The sequence below is a fragment of the Arvicanthis niloticus genome, chromosome 13 (genome assembly GCF_011762505.2).
Source record: "Arvicanthis niloticus isolate mArvNil1 chromosome 13, mArvNil1.pat.X, whole genome shotgun sequence".
In the NCBI taxonomy this organism is placed as follows: domain Eukaryota; kingdom Metazoa; phylum Chordata; class Mammalia; order Rodentia; family Muridae; genus Arvicanthis; species Arvicanthis niloticus.
In genome coordinates this window covers 51,910,900-51,934,024 of record NC_047670.1, presented here as the reverse complement: position 1 = coordinate 51,934,024, position 23,125 = coordinate 51,910,900, and the positions used below count along the sequence as shown (strand labels likewise).

General features: G+C 45.2%; 1 protein-coding gene and 1 pseudogene across 5 annotated transcripts in view; one reads left to right on the top strand and one right to left on the bottom strand.

Moving 5' to 3' along the window:
• The first annotated feature begins 4,330 nt into the window (after positions 1–4,330).
• The window catches only part of Arhgap39 (Rho GTPase activating protein 39), an 82,657-nt gene continuing 63,862 nt past the window's right edge, over positions 4,331–23,125 (top strand). The window contains exon 1 of one of the 5 annotated variants that reach the window (XM_076912243.1): positions 4,331–4,570. The gene's annotated coding sequence lies outside the window, so the exon portion shown is untranslated. Of the gene's footprint in view, positions 4,571–4,618; positions 4,764–5,842; positions 5,863–23,125 lie in introns of those variants that run through there. The other 4 variants (XM_034516680.2, XM_034516681.2, XM_076912241.1 and 1 more) reach the window with 4 other exon arrangements.
• LOC117719269 (SHC SH2 domain-binding protein 1 pseudogene) lies at positions 15,943–17,614 on the bottom strand (annotated as a pseudogene).

Below are 23,125 nucleotides of genomic sequence, written 5' to 3'. Positions count from 1 at the left end.
TGATGTGATTCCTCTTGCTCTCAGCACAAACTGACATCTTGTGTCATATGCAGACAACAGACAGGGTCAGTTCTAGGGAGCCCTGGACATCTACAATCAGTACTTTTGTGTGGGTTTTCTTGTCACCATGACCAAGTATCTGACAAGAACCATCACTAGGGAGAGAGGACTTCTTCTGGCTCACAGTTTGAAAGTAGAGTAGGGAAGGCATGGTGGGGCTGAGGTGGCCTAGGGCTGTGGAAGGAATATAAGGCTGCTTGTTTACAATTTCTGTGAGTCAGGAAGCCCAGACAGGATATGCTGGAACTCATCTAGAATTCTTGTTTCTCTCTTTTCATTCAGTCAGGGATCTCAGCTCATGTCATGGTACCATCCATTTTCAGGCCCAGTTTTTCCTCCTTAATCTTCTTAGGAAACACCCTCACAGAAATGCCCAGAGGTATGCTGCACTAAAGTCATGGAGGGGGGCACATCTTCCTCCTCTTCTTCCTCTTCCTCCTCCCCTTCTTCCTCCTCCTCTTCCTCCTCCCCTTCTTCCTCCTCCTCCTCTTCTTTAAGCCAGGATCATGTTAGGCAGTCCTAGCTGGCCTAGAATATACTATGTAGATCAGGCTGACCTCATTAAGATCCACCTGCCTCTTCCTCCCAAGTGCTGGGATCAAAGGGAGGTGCTACCATGCTCAGAATTGGGACATTTCTTAATCCTCCCAATTTGATAATTTAAGCATCAGAACTCCTATCAACAAAGGCCATTCAACCGTAAGGTGTTGAATGCTCCCCAGAGGAAAGAAAAAGGTGATAATGGAAGAAGGCACCGTATTCAACAACTAACCTAAACATAGCTGTGTCGGTGCATAATTTCGAACAAGGAAAAGATGATATTGAGGTGCCAGGCATGTTTTTTCCAGGACACAATCACCAAAGAAATAAGAGGATGGTAGGATGCATAGGGTAGGAAGTAAAGGAGGTGTTTACAAAGAGTAATGTAAGAGAGGCTAGAGAGTACTTGGCCCTTAAAGACCACTGGTTATTCTTCCAGAGGACTGATGTTAGATTCCTGGCACATAGTGCCTCACAATCATCTAACTCCATTCCTTGGGGATCTGACACCCTTTTCTGACTTCCACAGGCACAAGGCACAAACAATAGTACACAAGTATTGCTGGCAAAAACACCCAGGCACAGAAAATACAGTAAGGAAAAAAAGAATATTAGAATGTATCTGAATGCTCTTGAATACTGTTCAATAAAAATGGACATATTAATAATGAAAGGGACAGAAATGAGTCCAGACTTCTAGTCGAACCTTCAAAATGAGCAGAATAGCTTGAAAACTTTCCACAGGGAAAGCGGGAGGCCAGAGATGGGTGTGGGCAGTCCTATGGTTTGGTAATAGGAGATTTTTGGTCGTCAATAGGAGGCCTAACTAAAGGGGTCTGAGAAATTATGAAATGGCTGCCATCTTTGAAAGTCTCCTGAAGAAAAACACAAGACTTCTTGGGAGTGAGTAGCATTCATTCTAGTTTGTGACCAAAGGCTCAGAAGGGAAGAGGCAGTGGGGGGTGGGGGGGACAGTAGGGGTAGGTATTGCTGGATCTGCAGTTAAGAGCACTTACTGCTCTTCCAGAGGACCTGGGTTCAGTTCCTAGCACCCACAGGGCAGCTGACAACTGTCTGCAATGCCAATCCCAGGGGATCTGATGCCCTCTTCTGGACTCCACAGGCACTGCATGAATGTGGTACATGGATATACACTCATTTAGGCAAACACGTGACATAAAAATAATGAACATCTAAAAAATATTGAAACAAACAAAAAACACTCAAAAGGAATCCAGTCAGCCATGTTGGTGATGTTTCTTCAGCAGCAAGGAGGAGATGGTCTTGCTTCATCCAAGTCAGCTTACTTCAGGTGAATGAACAAGAAAAAAATTCTTTTTCTTATGAAAGGTAATTAGCTCACCAAAGGCCAATCTTCTGTCTATCTCACACCCTCTAAAACTTTCATGTAAACAAATTCAAGGGCTGGAGAAATGGCTCAGTGGTTAAGAGCACCCTCTGTTCTTCCAGAGGTTTTGAGTTCAATTCCCAGCAACCACATGGTGGCTCACAACCATCTGTAATGGGATTTGATGCCCTCTTCTGGTGTGTCTGAAGACAGCTAAAGTGTACTCATATAAATAAAATAAGTAAATCTTAAAATAAAATAAAAAGAAATTCAAACCCTTTACTTTCCTCTACCTAGAAAAGCTTTTCCTTCCATAAAGCCCCCACCCTCCTCCAATTCCCAAACTTGATCTGCAGCAGCTGATACCTCACCCTCTCCCTTCATTCACTTTGTGCTAATTCTTTTAAAACTAGTCAGTCAGGAAAGCCTATGAGGTGACCCCAGGCAATAGGAAAAAAGACACAGTCACCACCTGCCTTAGGATAAAAACTAAGTGAGCTTCTGGCCCTAGTGTACTTGCAAGCCTGGTTAATTTATTTTTGCAAAGATAAATTGCCTTGCTTGGCGACTTTTGCTGTTGGTGTGTTTCTCTCTGCAGTATGTAGAATGTCTGTTTCCAGCCGCATTGCTGAGGGAGCTGAAGACAGAACAGGAGCCCTCTTCCATACATAAGTGCTTAGCATGGGATGACTCAGCAAGAAAGTACTAAGTGTGACCACAATGGAGATTCCCCAGGGCTTAGGTCTGCAGTACTGCAGGGTGTTGGACTGTCTGAACTCTCTTATACAGGGTCTGGACATAGATGGAATGCTGTTTGGTCCTGGAAGAGCTTTGGGCCGTTTTATTTGACTGCAAGTGGAATTTAAATACAACTCATAGAAATGAACACAGGAGCTGGAGATGACTCAGTGGGTCAGGGTGTTTGCCACTAGCTTGAAGGCCCAAGGTCCAACATCAGGACCCAAGGCAGAAGAGAAATGACTCCTTTAAGTTGTTTCCTGACATCTCTATGGAGGTCTTGACACACGCAGCCATATGTGCTCACAAACCAAGTAAGTAAAATATTCAAAAGGCTTATTTCTATCATTTAAAAAATTATGTGTGTCTGTATTCATGAATGCAGATGTATGGAGCATGTGGAGCTTGTGTTACAGGTGGTTTTGAGCCACCTGACATGGGTGCGGGGAATTGAACTCAAATCCTCTGGAAGAGCAGTATTTACTCTTAATTGCTAAGCCGTCTCTCTAGGCCTGGGTAATAAGTTTGCTGTTTTGTTTTTTGCTTTTTAAAGAAAAAGAACTTGTGCCTGGCAGTGGTGGCCCACACCTTTAATTCCAGTACTAGGTAAGTAGAGGCAGGTAGATAGCTGTGAGTTTGAGGCTAGCCTGGTCTACAGAGTGAGTTACAGGACAGCCAGGGCTACACAGAGAAACCCGTCTCAAAAAAAAAAACAAAACACGAACAAACAAACAACAACAAAAATCTGAATATAGCAAAGTCTGGGAGGGTGACAAACGCACTTGTAATCTGTTAAAGACAGATCTTAAGTTTGAGGCCAGCCTGGGTACGCATAGCAAGAGCTCATCAGGTACAAAAAAGCCCAAATGGCAGCTGAGGATGTAGGATGCAGCTAGGTTGGTAAAGGGCTTCCCTAGTATGGGTTCCACCTCCACAGGTGTGTAAACCAGATATGGTGGCGTATGCCTGTAATCCCGGCACAAGAGAGATGAAGACAGAAGGGTTAGAATTTCAAAGTCATCCTTGGCTACATAGGAAGTTGAAGGTCAGCATGGGCCGTATGATATTTTGTCTCAAATTTTTAAAAATTAATAAAAAATTTAAAAGGGCCGCGGCGATGATGGCTCAGTGGGTAGGGGTGCTCTCTGTACAAGCCTAATGGTGCAGGTTCCATCACTAGAACCCATGGTGGAAGAAGCTGTCCTCCGACTTCCACACGGACACCGTTGGCATGTGCGAGCAGCACATGCTTCATATACAATACACATTAAAAAAAAAAAGAGAGAGAGAGCACATTTAAGGCTGAGCCTGAGTTACCACGGGAATAGTTAAGGAAATAAAAGGAGGAAAATCATAAAGGGACGTTAGAAACATGGAGTACGCAGAATATTTTAGACAATGGCTACCTTTCCAGAATCAAGGAAGAGGTAAATGTCAAGCTCAGGAACCCCAGCAGGGTTAGAACTAATAAAGTCACGCCACACCCACATTAGGACACACCTGAGGTGACCCAGACTCAAAAAGTGGGCGGGTACAGGTGAGAGCGAAACGGCTGGCTAGTGCGGCTTCGGGGGCGGGGCCTCCAACAGAAGCATGGCTCACTTTGGGCTCCCGAGGGGCTGCGCGGTGGCGCAGGCGCATTGCATTCTCGCGGGCGGCGCCCCCTGGTGGCACCAGCATCCTCGCGGGGGCGGAGTCGGAGGCGGGGGGTTGCGCTTGGTGACGGGGGACGCGCGGCCGCAGCGCACTGGACTAGCGGCGGAGACCCAGGACGTGAAGCGCTGGCTGCGGCGGCAACGGCGGCCGGGAGCCGCCGGGAGCAGGGGCGCAGCGTGCGGTCGGTGATGAGGGGCAGTGGCGGCGCGCCGGGCGCAGGGCCGGCTGGTGAGAGCGCGGGAGGTGGGCGGCGCGGGCCGGGAAGATGGCGGAGAGGCCTCGCTGCGGCCCCACGGCCTGGCCCGGGCGGAGGCCCCCCAGCCCAGTCGTGCTAGGAATCGGAGCCCCGGGTGACCCGGTCGGGGAGGGTCTGCAGGAGGACGCCGCGGCCGAGGGCCAGGGGGTGTGAAGGCGGGTTTGCGTAAGAGAAGGGGCCCGAGGGTGGGTGTGAGGGTGCCATGGTCTGCACCATGCCGGCCTTTGGATGGGCGTGAGTGCGTGTGTGTCCCTGCCCAAGATAGTTGTGTGAGAGCCCTTTGCTTGAGGTGGTTGGGGTTGAAGTGGACCTGAAGGTGGCTGTGAGATGTGAGGGTGCCTGGCCTGCAGACAGGTGTGTGTGGTCAGCCCGAGGACAGGTGTGCGTGCGTCCAGGCCCAGAGCCGGTGTGCTTGTGCCCTTCCTGTGCACTAGGCTCCGTCCGTTTGGGGATGGTGAGAGATGGTACTTGCCGGGCGAGGATCTTGCGGGCCAGGCTTTGTCCGCGATGCCCGGGAGTCGGTGGGCGTCTCTGAGTCGGGTCGTGGCTTGCTTGCGCGTGGTGCGCCCTGGCTTCGCGGCAGGGCCTCTGCGGCAGGCTCGAGTGGTCCTCTACCCGGCCTTTCAGACTTGGAACTCCCTGGGCGCCTGCTGTTGGCAGGCGTGGGGTGGGTGGGGGATGCGAGCCGGCAGGCTGTGCATCCCGGCCAGTCTGTCTTTATTTTAAAACGTGCTGCCCGCTTCGGGCGCGGCAGCTGTGGGTGTGTTCCATGCTGCTGCTCACCGCAGCTGCTGTGGGCGCTACGCAACCTTCAGCCGCAAAAATGCGGCTGGACCCCCTCCCCCTTCAGTGTTGTTCGGGTTGACCAGGCCTCCAGTGACCTCTGCAGAAAAACGTACAGTTGCAAGGCTTCAGTTCCTCCCGTGGTGCAGACAATACGGACGTTTGTCTTTGGGAGCTAGGGAGGGCAATTGAGCATTGCGTCCTGGGCGCAGTCTGTAAACAGCAGGTGGTTTTGTCCCTGGCTTCCCTTTTTTACAACGAACGTGGGGGAAGGGAATTAGAAGAAGGAGAGGTGTGACTGGATAGTCCGGAAAGCCAGTCTTTAAGGGATTCTGAGTGCCTAGGAGAGAATGGAGAGGTGGCTCCTTCCAGCTCGTGGTCTAATCAGCTGCTGGAGCAAAGTGAAAATGAGTGCTGGTTCTGGAGCCAGACTGACCGCCCTTGAGTCATGACTCCTCCTTTACTGGCTTTGTAGTATTAGGTAAGGTCTCTTTGCCTTTGGTTTCTTGGCTGTAAAATGGGTACACTAATAGTATTGGTCTCAGAATGCTGTTGTGAGGACTCTGTGACTTAAGACTTGTAAAAATTTTCACATCTGGGAAGTTTGAGTGTCAGGAATTGTTCTTGTTACTAAGTTGCAGGCTGTCAGGGTTGGGTATGGGTTGGATTGTGTGCTACGAAGTGCTTAAGCTAAATGTGTGTGTTTAATTATTTTCATTTTGTGTATGTGCCAGCACCATCATGTAGAGGTCAGAGGATAAATTTTAGGAGTTCTCTCTCACCACTGAACATATGGATTGCAGGAATTGAACTCAAATCAAAGTGCCCTTACACACTAGCCATCTAGCTGGTTGGAAGCAAATCTTTCTAAAGAAAAAAGAACCAATTTTATACACTTAGATAAATCATTGCATAGAGTTGCTTTAAAAGTATTTTTGGTAAACAAGCATCTCATGAACCACACAGAATGCCACAGTACTCACCGGGAGAGATGAGATTGGTGGTGCCAGAAAAAAAGGGGGCATGCAGGCCCTGGGTGGTGAGAGTCAGGCCTGCAGTATTATACTTGGCGGTGTTACCTTTGAATCAAGAAAGGTAACATTATTAAAATAAACTTTGGCACTGAAGACCTAAGTAATAAAATGAGAGTTCGGTACTGCCTGCATGGTACCAGGCCTGGAAATTACTGGAAGAAATTAAGACAGGCTTAATTATTGGTAAATTACTGGAAGAAATTAAGACAGGCTTTAAAACAAAGTGAGGGAAATTGCTGTATTTTCCAAGGAGACAATTTATCTAGTAATTACTTTACCTTCTTTATCTCAGATTTACTCTGTGAAATGGTAAAATTTCATTTACATTCTGATAGAAAGGTTAAGTGAGGTGTTGAGACCTGTGACAGTGAAGGCGAGAATGTGTGTTTGTTTAGGATATGGTGTCCAGCACTTAGGAGAAGAAAGTAGGAGAGTTGAGGCCAAGCTGAGTTATATGAACCACTTGAGTTAAATGAGACCAGGTCTTTAAACAAAAGAAAAAAGTAGTCCTATTTCATTCTGGCCTCTGCCATATGTGTGTGGGGGGGGGTGGGGGGAGGTAGAGGAAGGAAGGGCCATGGATTAGTAATCACACACAGCAAAGACTCACAGGTCCATGCATGGTTTCACAGTCTGGCTATTGCAGCCTCTCCTGAGGTGTCTTGACTCCTTGGTGCTGTTGAGAAAGAAAAAAAAAAAATCCTTTGACCGTGTTCCTATGCTGAAATATCCAGTTTTACTAGCAAAACCCTTTTACTGGATCTTACAAACAGTCCTCACAGTAGGCCTTTTGTGTACCCCATAAGGATGCCACAAAATTTGTTCATTGAAGTAGACTAGATGTGCAGCCAGCCATGCACATGCAGAGACAGACTGTGTTGGTTACATGAGACCCATTTCCCATGTTACCTTTCTTACCTCCCCAGATAAAACCTTTCCCCTTAGCTACTGATCTCTGTGGTTCCTGTGTTTGGTCTCTTGTTGGTCCCTTAAGTTGTCCCCAACTTTATGTCCCAGGTCTTCCCTGTGCCCTGTGACAGAGTCTGACCTGGACTTTGTCCTAGGGCAACTGTTCTCATTCTGCTAGGAGATTCTCCTCACCTGGCTTGGAGCACTTCTACAGTGATCAGGACCTGAAACCCTCGAGCATGACATTTACTAGGTGTGTCTTCTTGAACTCAAGCAAGTTAGCTATGCCCACTATCCTGTCTATCTCTGGTGTTATAATAACATAAATGAACTTTAGTAGCATCTGTTGTGAGTTATGGTGATGTGTAATTCTCTCTGTGTTCACTGTCTCATGTAGAATGCATACTAATCTCCTTACAGTGTATACTGAGAAGAGCCAGGCATCATCTGTTTTGTTCCTCTTGGTTGGTGTGTGTGTGTGTGTGTGTGTGTGTGTGTTTGTGTATGTGTATCTGATATGTTTGTGTGTAAAGTCTCTCTGTGTGTTTGTTTGTATGGTACAGGTGTGTTTGTGTATATGTTTGTGTGGTATGCACGTATGGTGTGCATGTACTGTGTATGTGTGTATGTATATCTGTGTGTGTCTGTGTGGTGCTTGTTTTGTTTTTTGATTCGATGGTTCAGCTTTTTTTTTTTTTAACTTTGAAGTTTTCAGTGGCAAAATCATAATAATCAGCATTGGAAGTATTTTCAATATTCTATACAAGCACTCCTTAACCATTACTTATTCAGTACTTTTTAAATTGAATAGCCAATCTATGTGCAATTACTTGGATGTATGTGGATTTTACTGTCAAAAACATGGAGCTTGGAAAGGAGCGAGGCCAGGCTTGGGTTGAGGCTATATGCCTGTAATCTCAATACTTGGGGGAAGTTGGAGGCAGGAGTATCATAGGTTCAGGGTTACCCCAGTGTTGAATAGCACGTTGGAGGCCAGATTGGGTTATATGATACACCATGTCAAATAGAGAAAAGGAGTGAGAGAGGGCCGGAGAGATGGCTCAATCTTAAAGGCAGCTGCCACCAAACCTGTGACCTGAATTTATCCTGGGTCCTACCTGGTAGAAGGAGAAAAATGATTCTACAAAGTTGTCCTCTGACCTCTGTCCTTATGCCATACTATACATATCCCCATGTGGCCCCCTACATCCCCCCACTCTCACAAAGTAATAATAATAATCAATTAATAAATAAGTAAAATTTTAAGGGTGGTGAAATGGCTCAGGATGTCCCTGATGTCCCAAGTTCAATTCCCAGGACTCACATAGCGGAGGAGAGAACTGACTCCCAGAAGTCCTCTGCCTTCCACATGGGTGCCTTGGCATGCAATGTCCACACATGCATACAGAAAATAAATAAAATTGTCTGAGCAGTGGTGGTGCTACACGTCTTTAATCCCAGCATATGGAGGCAGAGGCAGGTGAATCTCTGTGAGTTCCAGGCCAGACAGGGATGCATAGTAAGACACCATTTTAAAGAAAACTGAAAAGGTGTGTGCCACCACCACCCGGTTCTGCACTGACATTTTTTGTTTAGATGTTGCTTTGTATGTTATATATGCATCTAGGTATTTGATCCATTTGAGTTATTTTTTTATTTGTGTGTTGAAAGGGAGGGTTGAAACAAGGTCTTGTCTAGCCAAGCTGGCCTCAGACTCCTATGTAGCTGAGGCCTACCTTGAACTACTGATCCTCCTACTTCTCTTGAGTGCCAGGGAGACATTCATGTACCACAATGACTGACAGAGTTCATTTTTTTTATAGATTGCAAGATCAGGGCCCAACTTTATTCTTTTGTGTGTGGCTATTCATCTTTTCCAGCTTCATTTGTTGAAAAAACTTCCCTTTTCCATTGATTTGTCTTGGCATCCTTGCCAAGAATCACCTGGCTGTAAATAGAGGTTTTATTTTTTCTGTCTGTTGTCCCTGTAATGTTCTGTCTGTCCCCATGCTTGTGCCATGCTTGACTCCTGTAGCATAGCAGAAGGCTTCCAAATCAGGAGGCCTGGTCTGTCACTTCTTCTTTTCCCAGTCTATTTTAGCAATTCTGAGGCTTAGAATTTCCATGGGACCCTCAGGGTCAGCCAGGCCATTTTTTTCAAATTACACAAGATTGACTTTGGCAGGAACTGTTGTTGTATATAATCTGGGGTGTTGATATTTTAATAGTGGATTGTCTCTCAGTCCATGAACAAAGGATCTCTTACCATCATTTAGGTCTCTGATTTATTTCAATAGTGTTTGACAGTTTCCATTGTACTATTTTTATATTGTGGTTAAATTTATTCTCAAATATTCCTTTTGATAGTATATGTTATTTTCCTAATTTTATTTTTAGGTTTTCCATTCCACTTGAGATCTTTAAAGTTTTTCTTTTTATGTGTGTTTGTATGTGTTCATGTATGTGTAAGTGCTTGTGTGTCTTGAGGCTGGAGGACAACTTCAAGTGTTAGTCCTCAGATGGCATCTACCTTTCTCTTTTCAATCTTTTTATTTTGTGGGTATAAGTGTTTTGCCTTCATGTGTTATGTGCATTGCTTGTGTGTCCGATGGAGTGTGAGTCCCCTGGAACAGGAGTTATGCATGGTTGTGAGCCACCATGTGGGTGCAGAGAATGGAACTACACTACACCAGGGTCCTCTGCAGGGCAACTGGTGCTGTGAACTGCTGAGCCAGCCCTCCAGCTTCCTCTGTTTGTTTTTTTTAACTCTCTTGACAAATTCCAGTTAGTTAGCTTGCTAGCAGTGAGTTTACAAGTGTGTGCCACCACACTTGTTTTTTTGTTTTTTTTTTTAACGTGGGTTCTGGAAACCAAACTCAGGGTTGCAAGGCAAACATTTTATCAATTGAACTATATCCCCAGTCTCCAGGCATTTCTTTTTAATACTTAGTGTTTGAGCAAATGTGCAAAAATTAAAAATATTAAAGGGAAGGTGAGCAAGGCAGTCAGCAGGTAAAGGCACTTGCTGCCATGTCTGAGGACCTGAGTTGATCCTTCCTATGGTGGAAGAGAACTGTCTCCAGCAAGTTTTACCCAGATCTTCACATGCACACAGAAGCTAAAAGTCTTTTCTCCTTATACTTTAGCTGTCTAGTTCCTCCCTTTCCACATGCTGTTCTGGACATACATTAGGTATTATATATTCTACTCTGCACAGGTTTTGTGGTTAGCACTCCTGACCTATGGCTGTAAAAGGTCGTGACAGACTTGGGTCCCACAGCTAATTAATTAGAACTTGTATTCAAGTTCCAAGTGTCATGAGGCCAGAGCTTCCCCTTTTCACCACACTCATCTTTGAGCCACTCATTCCCTCCCTGGCCCTGGGGTATGAATGCATAGCATGTGTCTAGAAAGCCTCCTGGGTGCTGAGATGTCTTGGTGAAGGGCTGACCACTCCCGCTCTCACTGCCTTCATCCTTGCATGAGTGAAACTGCCCGACGGGCAAATAGAGTGGAGGAGGTCTGGAGTGAGGTGTCCTCACTCACAGAGAACATGAATTGGAACAGGACTGGAGCTGAGGAGAGCAGAGCAGCTGGGGAAGAGGAGCTCTTCCTGAGAGTGAACACACTCTGCAAAGCCCACAGCTGCAGCTGTCCTCCGAGTGCAGAGAGCATGAAGGCAGCATGGAGTAGGGGCTCCACCAACGTGCTGATGGTGGAGTGTAGGGTTTTGAAATCCATAGATGATATTCTCGTGTGTGTGTGTGTGTGTGTGTGTGTCTGTCTGTCTGTCTGTCTGTCTGTCTGTCTGTAAGTCAGAGGTCAGTCTCATGTCATCCCTGAGGTGCCTGATCAGGTTAGGCTGGCCAGCCAATCCCAGAAATCTGCCTGTCTCTGCCTTCTCGGGGCTGGGATTGAATGCACAGGATACCACATCTTTTTTTTTTTTTTTTTTTTTTTTTTTTTAATTTCCCTTTTAAGAATGTTTTATTATGTGTATGAGTGTTTTTCCTGAGTGTATGACTGGGTACCACATGCAAGCCTGATGCCCGTGAAAGGCAGAAGAGGGTATTGGATCCTCTGAAACAAGTTACAAAAGGTCGTGAGCTGTGTGGGTGCTGGGACTCAACCCTGAGCTCTTTGGAAGAGCAGCCAGTGCTCTTAACAGCTGAGCCAGCTCATTTTTCAAATATGAGTTTTAAGGTTCAAATTCATATCTTCAGTTTTTGCATGACAGGTACTTTATCAGCTAAGTTATTTCCTGGAAAGTGTGAGGGAGGAAGGCACTGTGGAAGTAATGGAAAGGAAGGAGTAGTCCACCCTAGATAACAGGGTGGAAGGAATAATCTGGGGTTGGTAATAAGGAGGGCAGACTGACCCAGAGTGGCTATGCTCTGGTCTGTGAGGTAAGGTAAATAAGACGGGGAACTGCTGTTAGTTAGATCAGCGTCAGAGCTGTTGATCTGGAAGAGAAGAGTCAGAGACAGAAAGGAGAGGAACAAAGCATGTTTGTGAATGTGTTTTAGAGAAGTCAGGATAGAAGCTAGAGGTGGACAGTGAAGATATTTTTTTAGAATGCTTGTTGCAAAGGGGCAACAATTCCAAGAGGGAAAGAACGGGTACAGTAGAAGAGAGGATTGCTGAAGCTCACGTGGGAAGTGAGTGGGTGGCGACTGTGGGCGGCCGCTTAGCCTGTGAGAGCTCTTGATGAAGAGTAAGAAAAGTCAGAGAGGGTCTTCAGACAGAGAAAGAATGCCTTCTGATGCTGGCACATGCCTTAGACTCCAGTACGTGGAAGGCAGAAGCAGGCAGATCTCTTGAGTATGAGGTCAGCCTGGTTTACAGAGAAACCTTGTCTTTAAAATAAAGTATGAAAAGGGCTGGGAAAGACACTCAAGCAGCCCAGGCATGACTGATACTGGGGCTTGGAAGGGGCTGCAGACTGTTCAGTTCCTTTTCCTGTGGTTTTAATTGGAGAAACAGAAAGGGGAACTCTGGATGAGCCAAGGATGCTGTTTTGGCATGTAAGTATGCCAGGGATCCAAGGCACCACGAGGAAGAAGCCAAGAAGCTGAACACTGAGCTTTGTTTGTGTTGTCCAGGCTGGAGGGTCATATTTAGGAGGTGTTGGGATGAGTGGGGTTTTACTTACAGAGCTTTGGGGAGGTGAATGTGAGATGAGAGATAGAGCGTTTGACTGGCCATGGTAGTGCAAGACTGATGGTGGTGCTGGTAAGACCCCCCCCCTGCCACCCCCTCTCCCTGCCACCCCCCCTCCAGTACTGTAGTTTGGATAGTCCTCCCCCTCTGTCTCTCTCTGTCTCTGTCTCTCTCTCTACATTCTTTCACTCTGTAGCTCTGGCTGACCTAGAACTCACTATGTAGACTAACCTGGCCTCAAATTCACAGCTCCATCTGCCTTTACCTCCCATGATAACTGGAATTAAAGGCCTGTGCTTTCATGCTCAGCCCCGCAGTTGAGATCTTGAATGTTCTACAAGGGCTCTTGTGTAAAGGCTTGATCCTCAGAATGGCATTATTGGAAGGGAAGACCTTTAACATGTGAAAGCAAGTAAGTCCTTATGTCTTGAAGGGGACTGTGGGACTGTGACTCATCTAGTCCTTCTCTTTAGATCTCTGGCTTCTGGTAGGAGAGGTTTGCTCTCACACACATCCTACCATTGCCTCTGGCATCGCTGCTGGAGGCTCAAAGCAATAGTTCATTTTTCTAGAATCCTACACCATCCCCCACCACCCCCTGTGTGTGTAGCTCTGGTTGGCCTGGAACTTGCTACGGCTGGCCTCAAACTCACAGAGGTCTAGCCCTCTGCCTTCTGAGTGCTGCTGGGATTAAAGGCATGTACTACTATGCTAGGCTTCCTCTTGTTCTTTACATCTTTGTGTATTTGAGTTGGGCACATGCACCATAGCGTGCATGCTGAGGTCAAAAAACCTCTAGTATTCTTCCATGCTTTCCACCTTGTTTTTGAGACAGGGTCTTTTGTTTGCTGATGCACACACCAGGTTAACTGGCCCATTTGGTGTTGGAGAATCTCCTGTCTGCTTCCCATGTGAAATCTGGATCGCTGGGATTAAAGATGTATGCTACTGCATCCAGCTTTGTGTGGTTTCTGAGGATCTGGACTCAAGTTCTTGTGCCTGTGTGGCTAGCACTTTACCCACTGAATCATCTCCCCAATCCTTAATAACTCTCTGTTCCTGTAAGGTAACAATAATTGGGTAATTCATTATAGTGATGGAAAGCTAAAACTTATTCATGTTCTAAAGGTGATGCTGAGAGCCCCTGCAACTCCACGGGATGAGGTATGGTACACATGGTAGGTCATTGTCATTTCAGGGTCTCTCTGAAGAGTAGAGGATCCTGTTTGCAAGGTGCTACTGGCACCCATTTCATTGCAGATGAGTTGCAGGGTCTTGGGCAGTTGCCCTGAGTATAAACAGTGAAGGGTGTCAGTCTTTCTGTGTCTGGGCACAAAGGCAGATTGGTGGATATGGAACTTGAACTAAGAGCTGCATTTTCTTCTGGAGCTTTGTATAGATTTCCTTGTTTTAGAGAAGGAACTGTCATGGAAAGATTGCACTGTGGACTGTTCACATGTGTGGGTGTACATGTTCACACCCATTCATACCAAAGCATAATATGGTAGAAAGAAGGTTTAGAAGCGCAAGTGAGCCAGGCATGGTGGCATGCACCCTTATCCCAGCACTCAGGCAGAGACAAGCCGATCTCTGTGAGTTCAGGGCCAACCTGGTCTACACAGTGAGTTCTAGGTCAATGAGTGCTATATAGTGAGACCCTGCCTTTAAGTGGAGGGTGGGGGGTGAGAGAGAAAGAGAGAGAGAGAGAGAGAGAGAGAGAGAGAGAGAGAGAGAGAGAGAGAGAGAGAGAGAGAGAGAATATGAATCTCTCCCAAATAAGAAGCCTAAGTGTGGGACATTTGGGGATTGTCATTTTACTTTTTTATTTTTGAGACAAGGTCTTTCTATTATGTCACCTTGGTTGTCTTGGAACTCACTGTTAGACCAGGCTAGCCTAGAACTCACAGAGATCGGCTTGTCTCTGCCTCTGGAGTGCTGGGATTAAAGACATTCACACCGCAGTGCTCAGCAGGACATTCATATGTATATTTAAGGAATGCTACGGTTACATATGAAGGTCTGTACATAGACTTTTTTTCTGGTAAGGAAATACAAGACCACAGTGAATTTTTTTGTTGCTGTTGGAATCCTCATCCATGTTAGGACTCTGCTGCTTTGTTGGATGATTGGCTATTTCCATTTTCTCTTTCCTTCTGAGTAGATAAAGCTTAAGAGATGTATGAATTATTCAGAAGGATGTGGGCTGAGAAAGGGAAGGAATTGCTGCTTTGAGCGTTGGTAACAAAACTGAGGAAGTCCTGGGAGTGGTCTGTGGAAAGATGAACCAGGTAGCTGGGAAAGTGCCAGAGGAAGGTGAAGGGCAAATGCAGGTGCAGTGTCCTGCGCGTGTGCACACACTGCTAGTGTGCTTTTGTTCTTCCTCTGAGCTGTGGTAGATGGGAACAGGCGACCTGTACTCTGGCTTATCCCATAGCTTGGAGGCTGGAGGCCAGCCTTTGGCTCAGATGAAGGGACAGTTTGCTGACTTCTAGACTGTTGGGCGTGGATAGTGGGCCCTCCCAACCCAGTCATCACATGTGGAGTGTAGACAGACGGTTTTGTCGACTACTGATTCTCTCATCAGTCCTTGCTGATAGTTTAAATTATGTCATGCAACTCTCCTGCTTAAAATGCTTTAGTGAAATTTGTAATCGTGTTTTTAAAAAAGATTTATTTTTGTTATCTGTGTGGATATTTTGCTTGCATATATGTCTGTGTACCACATGTGTGCATTTCCCTTAAAGGTCGGAAGAGAACATCAGATCCCCTAGAACTAGAGTTACAGTTAGCTGTGAGCTGCCATGTGGGTTTTGGGAATCAAACCTGGGTCCTCTGGCAGAGTGGCTGGTGCTTTTAACTGCTGAGCCATCTTTCCAGCCCCCCAACTGTATAATCTTAACCTTCCTTCCAAGGCTTCTAAGCTCTACAGGAGCACTTGGGTACAGCCTTCCCCTATCCCCACCCCAGGTACTGGTGACTTCCCTCAGTCTCTGAAGGTCCCTTCAGAGTCAAGGTCTTAGCCTGGAGCTGAGGTTGGTCCTTTTCAACTCGGTGCAGATCTTTCCTGCTACGCTGCTCCAAAGGACATACTCCTTTTACAGAAGTTAGCAGAGTTTGTAATGATCTATTCACCCCTATCCACTCTCTCTTACTTAAAGGGCATGGGTCACACTGGTTTTATACACCACTCTCTGCTCAGAGCCTGGTATGAGCACAACAGATCTTTATTTAAAATGTATTTATTTCTGTTGTATGTGTGTGGGTGTTTTACTTGCACGTAGTCTTTTTTTTTCTAGATAAGAAATCTCCAATTAGTTTTATTTCTTTTTTGGGGAGGGAAGTGAGGAGAGAGCTGGGTATTGAACCTTGGGCATTGGGCCTTGGACATGTTAGACAAATGCTCTACTACTAAGCTACATATACAGTCATCTTTTATGGTTTTTTTTTTTTTTGTGGCTTTGTTATAAAGGTATGCTCTGTATGTAATACATGTAGATAGAAATAAATCTACATTTCATACAAGCTTAATCAAGTACACTTTATATAATATACAGCTATGAAGCAAATGAAGCAAAATATATAAGCAGCATGCTTAGGGCATGTTCAAAATACAATATTTTGTGAGCTATTGATATCATTGTAGCTAGTAAAGAAATGTGCCAAAACTCCCTTTGCCATTCCACTTAAACTGGTTCCCCATAATTTCAATAAACATCTCCTGTGACATTATGTTGTCATCAGCTTGTACGATCCCAAGTTCACTCAGTCTTTTCTTCATCCGGCCTTTTTGCATGGAAATAGCAAGTAGTTCACTTATAATTTCACAATTTCCCTTAGCTTGTTCATTAAAGTCAGCTGTGGCATAAGGCTCCATTTTGCCAGTCACACACTGAAGCATTTCTTCCAGACCTAATCCTTCAGTGACATCTGCCTCTTTATTTTTCTTAATCGTATTGTCATTGATTTCATCTTGGGCATTTTCCTGTAGATCACAGAAAATCGTAGGCTTCACCAAAACAACACCATAACCTTCATTATTATGTATGACATTATTTATCATAGATATTTTGGGAATATCATAATGTTCATCAAGGAAGTCCTTAATGAGGATTCCTTCTTTGCAGTGATGGATTTCATTGTCAGTCAGTGTACATTTACTTCCAGGATAAATTTCTATACCAGCACCCTTGGCACCATATACATCTGAGTTTTTCATGAAAAGTTCTGCTGATGTGCACACTGTGACTCCTGTAGTTTCACATTGCAGGACACAGTTTTCCAGTGTGGTCTTGTCATGGTGAATGATTAAGATTCCTTCTACAGAATCATGTTGAATAAATTTTATGCCTGAAAATTTAACATCCATACCCGTGTAATCCACAAAAGTATCTCCTTTGCCCCTCTCTTCTATGACAATATCATCTGGTAGACCATATCCTTCTAACTCAATAGAGTCAGCTATGGAGCAGGTACCATGAACTACATAATGGCCAGGACAAATAATGACAGTGTCACCATCATAGCAGGCAACAAAACAACAGATCACTATGGAACTGAATTTTCACAAAACCTGTCTCTGAATAGAGATCGAAGTAGATCTGTCTTCATGGTGGAGGAAACCACATGGATGACCTTCTGGCCATTTTGACGAGTACCCTTTGCTTGGATATTAGAGTTCTTCTGATAACCAAAAACATATCTCAACAAAGGGTTCTCAATGAGTTTTAGCTTTTGTTTCAACTGTTCAATTTCTGAATACAAATTTAACCCTTCCACCATGGAGATATTTTCCTGCTCAGAGTCAGAATTACAATTTGACAAACTGCTTCTCAGATTTAAAAATTTCCCGTAACTCTCTTCACATTGAGACAGCAGATTGTGGTAGTCAACAATAAGTCCTGAGGGAACTCGATCTTCAAGTAGATCATAATACAGTCTCAATCGAGGTTCGACACATCTGACAAAACAATCATACTCATCCTTCTCGTCTTCATCCCAGCTCCTCCAGATGTTTTTGTAGAAAAAATCTTCCTTCCAAGGTGCTGGTTCCTCCTCCGCCGCCAAGTCAGGTCTCCATGGAACCATAGCTTTAGGTTCCAGAACTACACCGGTCTGCAAATCATCAGCCATTTTAAGTTTACGCAGGCAGCTGTCCTTGCACGTAGTCTTATGCACCATGTGAATGCAGTGTCCCTGGAGGCCAACAGGGGCATTGGATCCTCTGGAGCTGGAGTTGAAGCCAGTTAGCCACCATGTGAATCCTGGAAACCAAACTCTGGTCCTCTACAAGAACAAGTGTTCTTAACCACTGAGCCATCTCTCTAGCCCCTAAAGAAATATTTTTTACATTTAAAATATTTTTAAAGTATTTTTTATGAATTAATGAATACATAAGTAAAAAAATACTGGGGAACTTGATGAGCCACTGAAAATTTAAGAGTTAGCACTAACTACTGCTCTATATAATCAAGAGCCTATAAATGATGGAAATAGTTCAAGGCCACTCTGGGTTCTATGAAACTGTGTTTCAGAAAAACAGAAAAGAGAGGGAGAGTGGAAGTGGAAAGAAGAGGAGAGGAGGAGGAGAGGAATAGCACAGCCGTGTCTGAGATTTATTTTTCAAGAATGTTCTAAGTGGGCACAGAATTATAGATGTTCTATTTGGCATTGGAAAGGCCAGTACATTACATTCACAGGGCAAAGTTTTCTCCCCTCACTTTTTAAAAATAATTTTTATTAATTATGTGTGTCTATGTCTGTCTGTGCACTTGAGTGCTGGTACCTATGAAGGCCAACAGAGGGCATTGGCTCTCCTAGGTTTGGAGTTCCAGTTAGTGTGAGCCACTGGACAGGAGTGCTGAGAATGGATCCCTGGTCCTCTGCAGGAGCACTGCATGCTCTCCAGCCCTGCCCCCTGCCCCCTGCCCCCATTGATAGCCAGTGTGATTGATAGCCAGGAACCCTGGTATTGTCTTCCTGCTTGGCGTTCACCAAGGGTCTTGTGTCTTTGGCCTTTGTCAGACTTGAAGAACTTTTACCTTTGCTTGCTTAACTACTATAATCCCCTATCCTCTGTTTAGGAGGGAAATTAATTCTAAGTTGCTTCTTGTGCCCCTAGGCTCTGACTATGGGTCTTCTTGATGTTTTCCTGTATATTTGTGCAGTTTCTTTTGCAGCCTGCATGCTTAGGGCTCTTCCTGAGCATTCTGGTTTCATCTAGTCGCTGACTCTGAGCTCAGCTTTGTTCCCTTAGGCCTGGAAGTCTGGAAGTGCCTCAGAATGCTGAGACATGGGGCTCTCTTTGTGGCTTTCCTGTGTTAGAGACCCTAGTCCTGGGCCTGTGAGACAGCTCAGCAGAAAAAGGTACTTTCCACCAAGCCTGATAACCCATATGGTGAAAAGAGAGGACTGATTTTTTTTTTTTAAGACTTATTTATTTTATATGTGAGTACACTGTACTCTCTTCAGTTACACCAGAAGAGGGCATCAGATCCCATTACAAATGGTTGTGAGCCTCCATGTGGTTGCTGGGAATTGAACTTAGGACCTCTGGAAGAGCAGTCAGTGCTCTTACCCACTGAGCCATCTCTCCAGCCCGAGAGGACTGATTCTTACAAGACTGTTTCTGTCCCCCTGACCCCACTATTAATTAAAAAGACCCCTAGCCCTGTATTCAGTGGACTCCTTGGAAGCCAAGTGCTACCATAGTCGTGACAAGCTTTGGCTTCCTACCAGCATGGGAATAGTTCTTAGATTTTTAGGTCAACTTCTGCACCAGAGAGGTTAGCTATAGATTCACCAAGAAGGAAGAAACCAGCTCTGATTTTCTGAGTCTCTGGTGGTAGGCATTTTGGTGGGTGGAGGTAGGAATGTGATTCAGAGCAGACTAAGTTTTAGTTATGGTGGGAGGAGTTAGGTTGGGTAGTGCCCTTGGAAGTGGCTCCTGCCTTTGATGCAGCAGCTCTTTCTGAGCAAATCAGTCAAGTGTCAGGCCCAGTGTGTACTTATTTTCTAACTGTCTGTAGGTTCTGTGAGTTCCCCTTAATGTGTGCGTGCTTTCTGGTTTTGTTGTTGCTGTTATACGTTTTATATAAAAGTTTTCTATATTTTGATTTGCATATTTGTTTATGAGTATTTTGCCTGCGTGTATGCATATGCACTGTATTCCTGGCTGGTGCTGTAGTGGTAGGAGAGGGTATTGCACACTCTAGAACTACTGTTACACACAGCTCTGAGCTGCTGTGTGTTCGCTTGCAACGGAACTGGGTTTTCTAGAAGAGCAGCAAGTATCCTCAATGCTGAGCTCTTTCTCCTGCTCTTGTTTTGTTTTTTTTTGAGACAGTCTTTGTAACCTAGGCCAACCTACAGCTTACTCTGTAGCCTAGGCTAGCCTTAAACTTTCATGGTCCTCTTGCCTCAGCCTGTTGAGTAGTGTGTTGCAGCTGTGTGCACTTCACATGGCTTTGTACTGCCTTCCGCTCTGGTCCCCACTTGTCTTTAAGTGGGGTTCATTTTAGCTATGCAAGAAAATCACTCGGGAAAACTAAAAACTTGACCACTCTGGGAGAAAGACACAGGAATTCAGCCTCACAGCTGTACTGACATAGATGTCATCCTCTTAGTGTCAGAGAGTAGATGTCATCCTCCTGTGTCCCTGCTGTGGGCAGCTGTCTCATGGTGGCCTCAGAGTGAGATGACAGTTTTAAAGCTGTACATGTGAAGAACTTAACTTTGTGTGCTTTGCTCTCACATGGCAGCTTTCCCTGGGCAAACTGTGGGTGCCCGTCCTGCTGTGGTCTGGGTCTCACCTCATCTGTTCTCTCCTGATCCCGCCCTCCCCTCTGACACGAGGCTCTTGGACCTTGTGCTGCTTTCTCCTCTCTGCTGGTTCCTCAAGGACATCCGTTTTCTTGGATTCTGTTTTATGCTTCCTAGGACTGCAGTCGCCTCCTGTTGGGATAAAGAAAGTTCTGGCTACATCACTGCTCCTTTTATCCCCTTCCCTAGGCAGCCCCTCACAGACCTGGAGAGCTCACGTGGTCTAGGAAGGTGACATTCTTGGTGAGTTCTCTAAGACCCTTATCTGCAGTGCTGCCCCAAAGCTGCCTTTCTTTTCCAATAGATCACCTAGCATCACAGAAACAGTGTCCAGGACAGAGAAAGCTTCATGCATAGGCTGGTGTGTTTAACTCTTTGCCAGATCCAAGCCACAAAACAGAGTGAAGTGACAAAGGCTGGCTTCTTCCTCCTTTTCTCCCTACTGAGGAACCTTGAGTAGCTAAAGGCCTGCTCTCTGGTCTGGGCAACTTCCTTGGTCTTTTAGCATGCAACCTGACCTTGGATTTCAGGGATTCCCCAAAGGGTGCTGTGATATTTTTCTTGTCTTCCTTCGTGTGTGTGTGTGTGTGTGTGTGTGTGTGTGTGTGTGTGTGTGTGTGTGTGAGTGATATGCTCACCTGTGTATGTGGAGGACAGAAATCTGTATTGGTGGTCTTTAGTCTTTCCACTTTTTTTTTTCTTTCAAATTTTCTTTTCTTTTTAAGATTTATCTATCTATCTATCTATCTATCTATTTATCTATTTATTTATTTATTTATTTATTTATTTATTTATTTAATGTATGTGAGTACACTGTCACTCTCTTCAGACACACCAGAAGAGGGCATCAGATTCCATTACAGATGGTTGTGAGCCACCATGTGGTTGCTGGGTATTGAACTCAGGACCTCTGGAAGAGCAGTCAGTGCTCTTAACCACTGAGCCACCTCTCCAGTCCTGTCTTTCCACTTTTTAAAAAAATGTTTTAAATTATTTATTTTATGAATGTGTGCGCACATGTTTGTATGTGTATATATGTGTGTACCATGGCCCCTGTGTGGAGGTTAGAATACAACTTGCAAGAGTTAGTGCTCTCCTTTTACCTTTCAGGTCCTTCCAGACTTGGTGGTAAGTACCTCTACCCACTAAGCTGTCTCACTGCAACACTCGCCTTCCCCCTGTTTACTTTTTCAGACAAGACTCAGTGAATCTGGAGCTTATTGTTTTGGCTAGACTGGCTGGCCAGCGAGCCCTCAGGATCTGCCTGTCTCCATCTACCTAGGGCTGAGGTTACAGGCATATGCCACTGCATCTGGCTTTTATATGGCTTCAGGGAACCCAAACTCAGGTCATCATGCTCTTTGTTTTGATAATTCTGTCCCTGAAGAGACATAAGCACTATTCACTCTTAACAAACAAAATACTATTCTACCAAAGTTCATCCTGGGGAACCATTGAATTTATTGAATTAATTTACTTAGGTTGAAGGCTTTACAGGTGTGAGAACAGCATGGTGGCTGCACTGGGAGGTCATTTGTTGCTTGGATGATGGCTCCCCCATACTTGTACAGATAGATGGTGCACCTCTTTTGGTTAACCTTCTCCCGCTGGTATACTTCAGCACTTCCTGAGACCTTGTAATTAGGACAGGAGTGCATACAAACTGCTGACAGTGGGGATGGACTCTCAGGTGGGGTCCATGGACCCTTATTACTGTTTTGAGGGAATGTTAACTAGCTCTTGCAAGTGTTAACTAGTACCTGACAAAGGTGGAAGGCTACATTCTACAACACTTGTGTTGCAGATGCTCAGCCCACTGAGCCATCTCCTATCCTCACCGCTCTCCTGGCTGCATCCTGGCTCCTTAGCTGTGCTGGCCTCTGTGGGCAGCTGTTTGGTGTAGTCTAAGGAGTTGGGATTCACTTAGAGTGAACAACTGGCCCAGGAACCTCCAGCCCTTCTTCTGAAAGCACATCTGGGTTTGGGAACAGTTTTATTTACAGACATGTTTCTTTCATGTCTGAGGTGCCAGTCTTAGAACTTTTCTATTGCTGTGATAAAACATCATAACCAAGGCAACTTATAAAGAAAGTGTTTAATTTGACACATGGTTTCAGAGGATTGAGAGTCCATAGGAGCAGAGTGAAGGAACAGCCGAGCACCCAAATCTCTCTTTCTAATTCTTCTCTCATGCATTAGAACATCCTAATCCTGATCCACACCCATGAAGTAGGGAGCGAGTACTAGGGATTTTAGGAGCCTTTTGAAAACCTCAAAGCCCGCCCCCCAGAAACACATCTCCTCCAACCAGGCCGTACCTCCTCATCTTTTCCAAACAAATCTACCAACTTGAGGCCAGACATTAAAATAGATGAGCCTAGTGCTGAGTAGTGGTGGTACACACTTTTAATCTCAGCGGCACTTCTGAGACAGAGGCAGGTCTCTGAGTTTGAGAGCAGCCTGTTCTACATAATGAGTTCCAGGACAGCCAGGATAGAGAGCCTGAAAGAGCAGTAAGTGTTCTCAACCACTGAGTTCTCCAGCCTTGTCTTTTCACTGTTTGTTTGTTTATTTGTTAACTTATTCTTTGAAACAGGGTTTCTCTGTGTAGACTTTGCTGTCCTAGAACTCACACTATAGACCTGGCTGGCCTCGAACTCACAGAGATCTGTCTTCCTCTGTCTCCCCAAGTGCTGAGATTAAAGGCTTGTGCTACTACCACTGGTATCTTTTTATTTTCTTAATGGTGCATTTTGAAGCATAAAATTTTAAATTTTGATTAATTTTACATTTTTTGGTCTTAATGTCTTGGGTGTTGCAACT